Here is a 15256-nt window from a genome sequence, read left to right as displayed (position 1 = left end):
CATGTCACCCCCTAGGCCTTGTTTTCATTAAACTAGGCATACCCAATTCCAGCAACCATTCTTTAGGTTTTATCCTCCAGTCCACAAACTAAACCTATCATAATACAGAGCATTCTATAATGACATACTCCTTAAAAATAGTTATCTTCTGACAAATTTTAAGTGCAGCTGCACCAGAACATGTTGTGTTGGGGTTGGTATCTTAGAGTAGCAAGGAAGTATAGAATTGTCCTATGTATGGAGTGCCATTCCCTCCCATTTATGTTCCCCAACATTTGATATTTAAACAGTAACTGATTCCAGCCCTGGAGCTACGATTTGCCACCTATATACAGCATATCTCAACCAAATAGTAGCTAGGATTATAGTCAGTCAATCAATATTTATTGCTGCTATTAAAAAGATGGTTCAATGGAAAATATACCAATCTAGTTTTAAAGTAGATTTAACACTGAGTCATTACACTTTTCACTTTAGGTGAAAGAACACTTTCAGTGTTCTTCTTAAATTGTTTTCTAAAAACCCATTTAGTAAATTAATAAAAGATGAGGAATGACAAAGTTGATAGCACCAGAAGAGCCATTAAAATACCCACAGAGGAAAAAGTGCTACCAGAAATCAATCTGCAAAATGCTACTAATGTTTGCAAAGATGCATAGGAGGCCATTCATTTTGTTTATATACTTGAATACATATTTTTTCTTATGATTTCAAAGATCTGTACTTCTGAACAGTTTCTTTGTTCCCTGACCAGTTAAGATTTACAGAAAAACACTTTCGGGCATCCTAGATAGGAAAACATTGTGTGGATAATAAATTGAATCTTTTTAGTCATTATATAGATGCCATAAAACAAGTGCAGGGGGAAAAATCTGTGTACAATTTCCTGTTATTTGAAATGAGAAATACACGAAAACTTATAATTATCCACTGTGATTTACAGCATCTTTAAGAATCATACAACTATAATTGTGCCAAAATAACAGTATGGGACAGTTTTATTTCAGTTAATGATGGCTGAGAGACTTCATAAAGAAACTATAAGTCACTTATCAGATAATGGCCTCTCACTTTTTCCCTTTCTCTCCCTCCCTCCCGGTGCTGACTTAATTCATTTGGCTTTCCATAACACTTACTGTAGTTTCTGGAACTCCACTCTCTCAGAAAGTGTACTTATTCCATGAGCCAGCTCTAGATCTATGATAGCAGACTTAATAGCTTCCTTCAATGTATCAGTTTAGATCAGTGATTGAATTCAGGTATAAGTATAGTATAAGTATAGAGGATTGGAGAATGATGAATGGCTATAGGGAGATTTTAAAAGTAATGCAAGTTTCTCTTTTCATCAATTTTTTAAAAAATCTAATACATATAGTGCTGTTTTATTTTTGGATTACTGTATATTGTTGATGCCTGATTATTATATGTTTGACAGCAGTAAAACTCAATGTGGAATAAGAACTGAAGTAAAAACAAAGCTCAAATTTCATATGTGTATATCATTTTTTTCAGTGAAACAAATTCAGAATATACAAACATGATTGAGTAAACCTTCATAGAATTACATGCTGCTTTGTTCTGCTTTTAATTGTATAAAGCCCTAATTTAAGTTTACTTTCCCTAATGCAAGCTCTCTTCTTTGAGTTCCACGATCTTAGCATCTTAGATCTGCTTCTTCTTTTTTCCCCACATTTCCTTTCAACTGAAGAGCAGAAGAGAAATATACCATAGTCTTCTAACACTAGGAAGCTGCATACCTAGATCCAGGAATAAAATCAATACAATAATACAATAGTAGAGTTGGAAGGGACCTTGGAGGTCTTCTAGTCCAACCCCCTGCCTAGGCAGGAAACCCTATACCATTTCAGACAAATGGCTATCCAACATCTTCTTAAAGACTTCCAGTGTTGAGGCATTCACAACTTCTGGAGGCAAGCTGTTCCACTGATTAATTGTTCTAACTGTCAGGAAATTTATCCTCAGTTATAAGTTGCTTCTCTCCTTGATTAGTTTCCACCCATTGCTTCTTGTTCTACCCTCAGGTGCCTTGGAGAATAGTTTGACTCCCTCTTCTTTGTGGCAATCCCTGAGATATTGGAATACTGCTATCATGTCTCCCCTAGTCCTTCTTTCTCTTAAGCTAGACATATCCAGTTCCTGCAACCGTTCTTCATATGTTTTAGTCTCCAGTCCCCTAATCATCTTTGTTGCTCTTCTCTGCACTCTTTCTAGAGTCTCCACATCTTTTCTACATCGTGACAACCAAAACTGAATGCAGTATTCCAAGTGTGGCCTTACCAAGGCATTATAAAATGGTATTAGCACTTCATGTGATCTTGATTCTATCCCTCTGCTTATGTAGCCTAGAACTGTGTTGGCTTTTTTGGCAGCTGCTGCACACTGCTGGCTCATATTTAAATCGTTGTCCACTAGGAGTCCAAGATCCCTCTCACAGTTACTACTATTGAGCAAGGTACCACCTATACTGTACCTGTACATTTTGTTTTTGTTGCCTAAATGTAGAACCTTACTCTTTTCACCATTGAATTTCGTTTTATTAGATAGTGCCCAATATTCAAGTTTGTCAAGATCCTTCTGTATCTTAAGCCTATCTTCTGGAGCGTTGGCTATTCCTGCCAGCTTGGTGTCATCTGCAAATTTGAGAGTTCCCCATTTATTCCCTCATCCAAATCATTGATGAAGATGTTGAATAGTACTGGGCCTAAAACAGAGCCTTGGGATACTCCACTGCATACTTCCCTCCATGTAGATGCAGTTCCATTGAGGTCTACACATTGAGTGCTGTTGGTCATCAAAGTGAGAAAGAAATTAATTTGGCCTATTCATTGCTCAGAAAAGCAATGCTTGTCTGTCATACTGCTTAACAGAAAGAACACCTAATGTTGGCTTGAAATCAAAATAAGAAAGAACCCTAGATTCAGCCACCATATAACTAAATAAGAGACATTTGTTGTGCGATGGCTCAGTGGCTAAAATGCTGAGCTTGTTAATTAGAAAGGTCAGCAGTTTGGTGGTTCGAATCCCTAGTGCCACGTAACAGAGTGACCTTCCATTACTTGTCCCAGCTTCTCCAACCTAGAAGTTTGAAAGCATGCAAATAATGCAAGTAGAAAAACCAGGACCACCTTTGTGGGAAGCTAACAGCACTCTGTGCGCCTTTGGCATTTAGTCATGCTGACCACATGACCACAGAGAATGTCTTCGGACAGCGCTGGCTCTTCGGCTTTGAAACAGAGATGAACACTGTTCTCTAGAGTCGGTGAACGACTAGCACATACTGTATGTGCAAGGGGAACCTTTACCTTTAACCAAAAACATTCAGGGAGGGAAGAACAACCTGCATTGCTTATTCTTTGACATTTTGTTCTGAATTTTGAGACCAACCATGATTTCCATCTATAATTTTTGTCTTCTAGTAGTTATCTTTGCCACACCCATGTTTAAACTCAGATGGGTGGACATATTTGAAAGAGAATATTCTGAAATGCAGAATGAAAATATAGTAAAATAGTGGTCAACACTAATATCTTACTGGTTCTTTTATCCCTACTAGTTTTCTTTCCATTAGTTAAATGACATAGCAATTTTCTTCCTTTTCTTCAATTTATACTATCCTTTTTGATTTCATAAAATATTTTTTTTCTTTTACATTTCACAGATGCTGCTACTGAAATACTTACTGACTTTATTCATGTTTGTGAAAAAGCATCAGAAGTGTTTGCTGTGCAACATTCACAGATAGCTGAATCTTTCTTCACAAGCATACTTTCCATTAACCTGCAGTTAGCTGACTTCGAAAACTTGAAGTAAATCAGCATTCATATTAACTTGATTAACTAAATCAATACAGGTAGTCCTCGACCTACCCCAATTGAGCCCAAAATTTCTGTTATTGTGAGACATTTGTGAAGTGACTTTTGCCCCATTTTATTATCTTTCTTGCCACCGTTGTTAAGTGAATCATTGCAGTTGATAAGCTTGTAATCTGGACTAGATGACCTCCAAGATCCCTTCCAACTCTGTTACTGATCTGAATTTTGATCACATGATCATGGAGATGCTACAAAAGTTGTAACTCTGAAAAATTGTTGTACATTACTTTTTTTCACTGCTCTTGTAATTTTGAAGGGTCACTAAATGAACTCTTGTAAGTCAAGGACTACTTGTATCCTAATAAAGTTATTCCATGCTGCTTTAATTTTACACATTTACACATTTGCAATGCTCAGGCAAATATCCAAATATAGATGATCCTTGCTAATAAGCTTCTCTGCTGTCACATGGTCAACATTTCTGACCTTCTTTGCCGACTTCCTACACCCAAGTCAATGGAGAAGCCAGCAGGAGGCCACAAAAGATGATTACATGAAATCATCCTTTCACAACCAGAGGTGATTCTCTTAGCAATGGCAATTGAAAATACTAATATCCACTGCTAAGCAGCATGGTCACATGACATTGTGCTTTACAACCACATCACTTAGTGACAAATTACAATCCCATTGTGTAGCAAATATACTGTATTATGTGGGTAGATTGTGATAAACACCTTATAGTAGAGTTAAATAAATACATCTGATAAGAATAACTCACCTCAATGGTACAATTTAGCTTTCTTTTGAGGCTACAGTATACAAAGCCATCTCCATCAATTAAGTCCTTGTTGGGGACCAATCCATGCAGGTTCTATTAATAGTCCCTCATGATTCATAAGTGTTCATTTACAGCAACTAGATCATGTTGTTAAAAACTCAGTCCTATTAAACTAACAAACCCAACAAGTTATGTTTGCATAACATAAACATGTTTGCTCCAAACTGAATTTTACAGGAATGTTGTAAAAGAGTAGGTTGATTTATAAGCGTGATATATCAACTACTCTTACTTTTTATAAAAGTATTTATAAAATTATAGCTTTTTGGAAATGTATTTCTCCATCATCACCACTTCAACTTATAAAGTATACTTTAGTATACTATAAGTTGTATAAAGAATACAACTTATAAAGTATATTACACAAACAGTTGCTTAAAATGCTGTATTGTGCTGGTTTATAATTGTAATAAGGTTTATACATCTAGCCATTCATGAATCCATGCATTCATCTATCCATCCTTCTTTCCATTCCTCTATCGAAAAGCAATGGGGCTAGTGAAAGTCACAATTTACAACCATATATATAAATGAAATATTTTAGAACAGAATTGCTATCACATTTAACTCAGCTTTTGAATCAATTTTCCCTGTTGGCTGCTTTTTTCTCACCATTGTTCTGATGTCAGAACAGGACCTCGCCTTGGTGCGTAGGGAGTATTTACAGGAATTTATACAATGATTCCATTTTGCTGGGCACTACACATCTGATTCAGTGGCAGCCAGCCAGACCTTTTCTTTTACAATGACACAGAGGTTTTCATCCTTGCTTTAGAGTGGGAAGTCTTTCACATTGTTGTGGAGAGTTTGTAGATGCATGTGTCTTGTAACTTTTGCCTTCCTTTTTTATATGCAACAGAATATGTTTTTTCACAATTTTCTAACCATTCTTATATTGGCTTTCTTATATTTCTTTGCCTCTTTCTTAGAAGAGGACAAAGAGAAATACTGACATGAGAAGTTTAAATATTAAAATCAACTTCATCGCATTACAAAATTTATAAATGTAAAATATTTCTCTGTAGAAACCACTGCTATCGATGTATGTTTCATAAGAACTCCATTTATGCATAGCTTATTTTGCATGAATAATTAAAACAAATGTTATGATTTACATATAATATCTGCAGCTGAGTCATATGCTATTGCAATATAAAAATATTATATGATGTAAATCTTTTTACAGGATTCAAAACTGCTAAGAATCAATAGCACTTGGAAAACATTGTTAAAAGCAAATAACTTGACAGGAACATCCTATTATAAATTGCAGTACACGTCTCCTTCCTCCTGTTGTTATTTCTAACGCTGCTTCTTTGGCCTTGCTGTTTATATTATTGTTTTCATCACTTATTAACCTTTGACTCATTCTATTCACAGATAGAGTTCACAGATTATGAGAATTCCATGGAATATGTTAACGAATAAGTTCTACAATACTTGTGTCTTTACTAAAGACTTTTCCATGGTGCACTCTTCAGCTACTTTCCTTTCCATGTATAAACTGGCTGGAAATGAAGCCAGCTTTAAGAAATCTGTTTCTGGATTTCAACACTTTCCTTTGTTTTGGCCATGGTAATGGCTTGCTGTTTAGGCTTGGTTTTCCATATCCTTTCCCCCTTCTGGAAGCAAGTAGAAAGAAAGGAAAGCAATTACTTCTGCTAGATGGGAAAGTGGCAGAATTCTTATCATTTTCAACTAGGTACACAATAATAATAATAATAAAAACAAGACAGGCCTATTATCCCAATCTTCTAAAAGTGAATTTGTAAAACAAACAAATAAACAAAAATACCCAGCTTTTCATTCACCCTTTCATTGGTAAATTTTGTAAAATACAACAATTGAAAAGATTATTTGTGATGTGGAGTCAGAAAGTATAGGCAGAAGGTGATGAAGGACCAGGTCATGCATTCGTGTCCTTGAGAAATGATGTGTAGGGTGTGCTTGTGCAGGTATAAGCTGGAAGTATAGACCCACCCTGAACCTCTGATTAGATGTTACATTGTGCTGTGTCTGGAATGTATGAGAAAGGAGGAAGAAGGTCGACCAAATATTTCCCTAACGTTTGGGAAAGTACCTGTCATGGATTGATCCAGCTGAATCTATAAAGAGGTTTAAGATCTCTTTGACAGGTGCTGGAAAATTTTATAGCACCTATAAATTTGGTTGGGTAAGACCTTAAGATATTTTAAAACCAGTTTTCCATATTTGTAATAATAACATTCACAATTAAGTGGTATGCAACATAACAAAATATGTTTGGGTATCATTGGTTAAAAATGTGTACTCTTTCTAGCAAGGAGAATGAGGGATTTTGCAAGAAGAGCTCCTTGCCAAGAATTGTGGGAGGTAAAGACCACCTTCTATTTTTAGCTCATTCTTTAATCCCTGGATGCATGTGTCCTCCTGCAATCCCGAGGCTAGAATTTAAGTCTGCCAGTTGCCTGGATCTGTAAACCTATGTTCCCTTCAGACCATTGATTTGTTACAAAAGAAAAGCCCATCCATGTCTTCTCAGAATCAACTCTATGGAATATAGTAATCCCTATATCCTGGGAAGTGACCTGCACATTTATTCTTTTAGTTTCAGTAAAATACAAATGTTCTATACAACAGTAGCAGCAAAAAATGCTAAGAAGGACTCAATTAGGATATAGCTAGGCCTTAATATTTCTCCTGCTAAATGTTTCACAGAAAAAGGTATGAAGGTTATGGAAAGAATGAAATATAAAGACACACAGAGATATACACGCTACTATAAAAAAAGAAACAGGAAAGGACCTAATAATATTTTCTGCTTTCTGAAGAAGACACAGTAGCTTCCAGTAAAGCAGATTTTTAAAAAAACAAAGAACAGTTGCCAGGCATTTACGGATACAACTATAGACTGAAAATCATGCTTTCCGGGAATATTGTCATATGTATTCCCCGCTATAAACAATATTCGTTTTCATATCTAGTTTCAGAGTTTTACAAGAGGGCTGGGGCAGAAGAGAGCAAAAGGTGAGATTAACAATTGTAGTAACAGAACAGGACCGCCAGTGTTTTTCTATCAAAAAATAAGCTTCTGGTATAACATAAGTAACGGTTTGATTAGGATTGCTTGCTACAAGAAAAATTATTTCAGATTAGATATTAATTTAAGCATTTTCTAGTAGCAGTGAACAAGACTCAGGGACATCCGAAAACCATATTTAGTGTCTTTCCTCATTCTGAAATTTTTTCTCCATTGTATCAATATGTATATGTGTATGTATTAGATGCTGCATTCCTTTCATTTGGGGAAGTATAAGATTTATCACATTGGAAACATTCTTTTCCATTCAATCGCACCTAGTTTTGCAAAAATTTGCAAAATTTAATTGGAGATTCACATTCTTCCAACCCTTCAGCAAACAATGAAAAAATGCAAAAGAAGATTTACTATGGGTCTGGGCATGTCCACCACAAATATTCTTGGCATGCCCAAAGCATGTTCTGTAAGAGGTGACTTGATATGTGTCTGAACACATTCAAATTAAATACTCTATGCATGCACAGAACATATTCTGGAAAGGTAAAATGTCACATAGTGAAGGGAGCATACTTTATGTGCCCTGGTACACTTGCAGAGATCACATTTGACTTTTACCATTTAAAGACCCATATGCTTTTGAAAAATAAAAGATTATAATTTTGATATTGGCAACCCATGACTCTTACAAAAGAGATTAACATTCTTTTCATATCACTGGGGATACTCTTCAGTATCTTCTAAGATGCAGCCTCCATGAAAAGAATATCAAATGCTGACCATCTCTTATGAAATCTAATATCAGTATTTTGATAAATAGAAACATTGATTTTGGGGTTATGGAGAGACTACAAAGGGATACATATTATACAAGGTGTGTAATCCAATTTCTTCAGAAAAAAGTGATAATCATCAGGGGACTTCATCTAATATCATAGAAATACTCTTCTGATCTTAATATTTGTTTACATTTAATATTACATTTTAAGCAGAAAGATGATCATTTCCACACAGCCTTTCAGTTATGTTGAACTATGAAACTAATCTAAACATTTATTATATACCTGGTCATGTAAAAAATTTTGGGGTGTGGAAATTCCTTATTTCAAGACAGAAGAAAACGTGATAAAAAGCTGCCCAAGAAACAGGTCAAGACCTAGCTTTCAGGACAAGAGGCTTATAGACTTCATAAATCCCAAGGGTCAGTTCCTTAGAAACAAAATACTATGTTCTGCCTAGATTATCTCTAACAGTCTGATCTCATAGATATTACAAAATGTTTCCAAAGAAACACAAAAACTGCTTCATCTTATTGATGATCAAAATATACTTGGATACTCCTTTGACAAGTTAGATACATTTATATTCTATTTATATATAGAAATATTTATTGGTATATGGCTGTTCAGGCCAATATTTTTCAGGATTGCATTTATTTCCATAGTATTCATATCAGAGTATCGAGACTGAATTGGAGATCTGAAAATGGCTATTAGCAAACCCATATGGGGGATATATTAGTCTGAAAAGTTAGGGGATAAGGGTGAAGAATGATATACAGATTAAAAGATTACAAATCTAAGCCTGTAAAGGGCTGTTTTTACCCTGAGAAGCTCTAAAAGGTTCTGACCAACAATGTGGGTACAGAATTGAGCATGTGCTGAAAAAAAGAGGGTGACAGAAGTAAAGACAAATTTAAAAACCTTTTAAACCTTTCTGGTTGATCTTTAATGATGCAGAATTTAAAAAGGTGCTGGAACATTTACAATAGATATAGCATTACTAAATATATCTCAACTTTAGCTTTGCTGTTCTTAGAAAAGTTGCAATGCTTTTCACAAAGTCTACATTAGATACAGCCTTGTACAAAGGGTACTGTGATCATTTTAGAGTGAAAGGTCCTGATGCTGCCTCATTTTGTTTAGCAAAAGTTTAGTATTCCTCCCCCCCCCCCCCTGCAATGTGTGGTTACCTCATTTGGACCTTTTGCATTATTCAAATATGTTAGTGAAGATGATAGCGTCAAGGAATGTCAGAAATGGCTGAAATTCCTTTGGGCAATAAATGAGATCTAGTTTATTCTTTTCAGATTCATTTTATAAGGTCATTCTTAAAAATCTGTGCAGCACAAAAAATTATTTGTTTCTTTATTTATTTATAAATTTTATTTGCCTCCCATTTCATATCCAACGTCTCAGGGGGGTGGTGGCATTTATATAGTTTACAGAGTTTAGTATTGTCTTTCTCAGACAAATCTGCTTTTTAAAGATGACATATCTCTTATCATCCAGTTGGCTAGCATCTGTAGTCCCAACAGTAATAATTTTGCCCTGCTATTATTCCATCTGATCTTCTTCATTATCATCCTAGTATTTTCTTGCAGGTGCAGATTCCATTTTTTGAATCAACTCTATTTCACACAATCAAATGCAACAACCTGGTCCAACTGTATAATATATACATTTGTATCACATACTGTATTTTCTTTTTATTGACGTCTACAATTGGATTCACAATAAATACTTAATGACTTAATTTTATCCTACAAAATGGAGAAACTGCATTTATTCCATTTTGGGTTATGATGCTGTAAGTAGAAGGCCACTTGTCTGAATTTTAATGTTGCTATGTTTGGTGAGTAAACATTTGATGTAATATATTCCAATCTGCTACTTTGTTTTGTTTTTCTTGTTATACAGTAAGCACTATCTCATAGCAAACTCATGAGAATGTAAACCTGGTGTTAGATATTAACATATATCGGGATAAGTCTTCCCTCTGGTCCGCTCCTACAGCGGGAAACAGGTATCCCTCTGATTGGTCGAGGGGCGTGCCCAATCCCTATAAAAGGGGAACCCTCCGACTACCAAACAAGCTGGATCACTATTATTACTAATAAAGAGCTGTTAAGTCACTTCGTGTCCGCAGTCTGTCTCTCGTTGCCCAGATCTAACATTGGCGACGAAGGTGGGATCGAGAGACAGATAGGACGAAGAACGCTACCTCAAGAATCTCCGGATTTGATCCAGCCCAGGAATTCGGCAGCAATTCCGACAGCCATCTCAGATCACCGCAGCGCGGCAAATTCAAACAGAGAAGATGGCGATGCATGCTCCCCCCGCTCCTTTCGACCCAGCAAACGACGAATGGGAAGCCTTCATGATTCGTTTCGAGTGTTTCCTCGAAGCGAACGAATACACGGGGATCACCGATGCGAGGAAGAAAAACATCTTCCTCGGCTACTGCGGAAAAGAAGTCTTCAATACGGCCAGAGACCTCACCGCGCCTACTCCAATACAAGCAGTATCATGGACAACGTTGCAACAGACTCTGCAAACTCATTACGCGCCAAAACCTTCCCGCCATGTCTGCCGCAAGGAATTCAACATGAGGACCCAGATGGCGGGAGAATCCATCAATCAATATGTTGCAGCCCTACGAAAAGCAGCAGCTCACTGCGAATACAGGGATTTGGAAGAGCACATCTTAGAGCGGCTCATCTGTGGGATAAGAGACATTTCGTTGCAAAAGAAGCTGTTGGCAAACCCGAGTTTAACCCTACAGACAGCGTTAAACGAAGCAAGAGCGTCAGAATCAGCAGAGAAATCATCGGTGACCATACAACGAGGGGCCAGCGTAAACCAGCCAGCACCGAGGCAAACCAGAGTTCACTACGAGGACACAAGCCCCGACTACGAGAATCCCGAGTTCGAGGACAGTCACCTAATGCAGAGCAGTCACGTGAGGCCTGGGGGGAGACCCGGATCCCGTTTGCCGCCCTGCGCAAGCTGCGGAGGGAATCACCCCAGGTCTACTTGCAGGTTCAGGAACGTTGTTTGTTCGCACTGCAACAAACTTGGGCACATCGCACGAGTGTGCCGGAGCGGAGTCCCTACCTCACGGCAGCCACCCATGTACCGCCAACAGAAGCCCAACCCAGGGGCTTGGCGAAATCAAAAAGGGCGCCCAGAGAGAAATCCACAAGTGTTTACCCAGAGAGAAAATTTCCAAAGAGCTGAACGAGCGTATTCCCAGAGAGATTACTCACAAGGAAGTGAGCAAGCGTATCCCCAGAGAGAATACACACAAAGAGCTGAAAGAGCGTTCTATCAAGACGCTCAACGAGAGTATTTTCAGGATGTTGACGATGAGATAGAGTTGACCCAGAGAGAGGAGTTGCGAACGTATCTCACCACAATACATCAGGTCCGCCCTAAGCGGCCAAAAAGGCTGAGAGTCACAGTCCTCTTGGAGGGCTCACCCTGCGAGCTAGAAGTTGACACAGGATCGACCCTGACGATCATTTCATGGGCATCCATGAAACAGGCTATTCCTAGCCTCAGAAAGAGCCAACTACACGCTCCAGACGTCCTTCTACGAGACTACCAGGGGAACCAAGTCCCCATCGTGGGCCAAGGCACATTCCACATCCGTTTCAAGGACATCGAAGCCCAGCTGCCCGTGACCATCGCCAGCGCGCCATTGCAGAACCTTCTGGGGCTTGATTGGTTTGAAGCCCTGGGGTTAGAAGTCACCGGGATCAACGCCGTAAGAAACAGCAGCGCTGAACAGATTTTTAAGGAATTCGAGGATGTGTTCAGCCCCGGTCTTGGTAAGTATGTGGGTAAACCAATATCATTCAATTTAGACCCTAAAGTGGCGCCAATCCGACTTAAACCGAGACGAGTGCCTTTTGCACTCCGCCCTAAAATAGACAAAGAGATAGATAAGTTAGTGGAGCAAGGAATCCTTGAGCCGGTAGATCACGCGCGCTGGGAAACGCCCATCGTGACCCCAGTCAAGCCCGACGGATCAGTCCGCATCTGCGCGGACTATAAGTGCACAATTAATGTCGCGCTACAACAGAGCGCATATCCTGTGCCAGTAGTACAGCACTTATTGCACTCGTTGGGGCCAGGAAGGGTATTCGCAAAGTTAGACATGGCACAAGCTTACCAGCAACTGCCAGTTGATAGCGCCACAGCGGAGGCCCAAACGATAGTGACGCATAGAGGAGCATTCAAATGCAACCGGCTACAATTCGGCGTTAGCATTGCCCCAGGATTGTTCCAGAGCGTCATGGAACGACTGTTGCAAGGGATACCAGGAGTCGTCCCCTATTTTGACGACATCTTGGTGTCAGCTGCAAACGAGGAGCAATTAAACAAAAGAGTCAGATCTGTTTTGGCCAGAATCAGAGAAAAGGGTCTCCGCCTTAAAAAAGAAAAATGCCAAATTAACGTGCCTAGCGTAGAATTCCTGGGTTATAGAATTGATGGTCAGGGAATACACCCCACTTCAAAGAAAATTAAGGCGATCCAGGACGCCCCCACACCACGAAATCAGACCGAGTTGCAGGCCTTCCTCGGATTACTTAACTTCTACAGCGTTTTTCTGAGACAGAAGGCGACCGTTGCTGAGCCACTACACCGTCTACTCCAGAGGAACGCACCATGGAAATGGGGACGATCCGAAGCTGCAGCTTTCGCCGGAGTAAAGCGTCTACTCACCACTGACTCATTGCTTGTTCAATACAGCCAGACCCTACCGCTGGTATTGACCTGCGACGCATCACCTTTCGGAGTTGGAGCAGTCCTCAGCCACAGGATGCCCGACGGAAAAGAAGCACCCATCGCGTTCTACTCCAGAACTCTTTCATCGGCCGAAAGAAATTACAGCCAAATGGACAGGGAAGCGCTGGCTGCCGTCGCGGGAGTAAAGCGTTTCCACGAATACCTCTACGGCCGCGATTTTGAACTGATCACAGATCATAAACCGCTGTTGGGACTTTTGGCGGGAAACCGCCCCACTCCGGTCTCCCTTTCTCCTCGCATGACCAGGTGGACTGTTTTCCTGGCTGCATATTCATACAAATTGATACATCGACCGGGCTCCACTCTTGGACACGCAGACGCACTCAGCCGTTGCCCATTACCTAACATTCTGCCAGACCCCACTCCAGAAGCACCGGTATTGCTCATTGACTGTTTGGATTCGGGACCGGTTTCTTCCTACGATGTTGCAAGGTTCTCCTCTAAAGACAATTTAATAAAACAAGTTCAAACTTGGGTTTGGAGGGGGTGGCCAAAGGGAAATGTGGGCCCGGAATTCAAAATGTTTTGGTCGAAACGGGACGAGCTCTCAGTACTACAAGGATGTTTGTTGTGGGGGGATCGAGTTGTTATTCCGCATGCTTTACGTAAAAATGTATTAGATGCTTTACATATGGGTCATCCGGGGATTGTTAGAATGAAGGCGTTAGCAAGAAGTTACGTGTGGTGGCCAAACATGGACAAAGAAATAGAGGAGTGGGTGGCCACTTGTGACCCATGCCAGGAATCGAGACCAGCACCCCCGGAAGCGCCCGCCACAGAATGGGAGAAACCCAAAGCACCCTGGTCGCGAATACACATCGACTTCGCAGGGCCATTCCAAGGTCAGACTTTCCTTATAGTTGTGGATGCATACTCAAAGTGGCTAGATGTAGTCCTAATGACTTCAACCACGGCAGAGGCAGTCATAAAGGTTCTACGGCGACTCTTCGCCACCCATGGCCTGCCAGATCTCCTCGTATCCGATAACGGGCCCCAATTCACGGCCATGCACTTTGAAACATTTTTAGCAGGGTTGGGAATCCGGCATGCTCTCATCGCGCCATTCCACCCAGCATCAAACGGACAGGCGGAGAGAATGGTGCGATTCGCAAAAGAGGCCCTCGCCAGGATGGGTCCAGGTGATTGGCAAACACGCATTGATCATTACCTCCTCATTCAACACATTACCCCGAGCGCAACGACGGGTAGGAGCCCCGCTGAACTACTCATGGGCCGTCGCCTACGATCTCACCTAGACCGGCTCCATCCGAATTACTCTGCCAGGGCTCCCCCAGACTCTACAAGTAAGGTCCGGTCTTTCAGAGTAGGGGATTCAGTATACGCTCACAACTACACGGGGGGAACATTATGGATGCCGGCAAAGGTCATAGGCATCACGGGCCCACGATCGTATTTGCTAGAGCTAGAAGATGGGCGGAATTGGAAAAGGCACATCGATCAACTGCGGGGTCGCCTAGCACACTCCAACCTTCGCAATGAAGACGAAAGCTTCCTGTCTACAGAAAGTCAGCCACAAGAAAACCCCATCATAGGAAACAACGACGCCGGCGAGCCAAGCGTGGAACAAGACAACACGCACGTAGCAGAGCAACCCCCAGACAACGCAGCCGAACAAACTCCTGAATGCCCGAGCAACGAAGGCACAAGACCTCCAGAACGGGAAATAGGAAAAGCACCCGATCCTGCAACTACTTCAAACCAACCCGCACCCAGTCCTGCAACCACTTCAAGCCAACCCGAACTACGACGTTCCTCCCGAGCAAGACAAACACCCACCTACCTAAAAGATTATGTTACCTACCGCAACGTCCCATCTAGGAGGGGAGGGGTGTTAGATATTAACATATATCGGGATAAGTCTTCCCTCTGGTCCGCTCCTACAGCGGGAAACAGGTATCCCTCTGATTGGTCGAGGGGCGTGCCCAATCCCTATAAAAGGGGAACCCTCCGA

This window comes from Natrix helvetica, assembly GCF_964273705.1.
Source record: "Natrix helvetica genome assembly, chromosome: 5".
Taxonomy (NCBI): Eukaryota; Metazoa; Chordata; class Lepidosauria; order Squamata; family Natricidae; genus Natrix; species Natrix helvetica.
Note: the sequence above shows the minus strand (reverse complement) of the source record.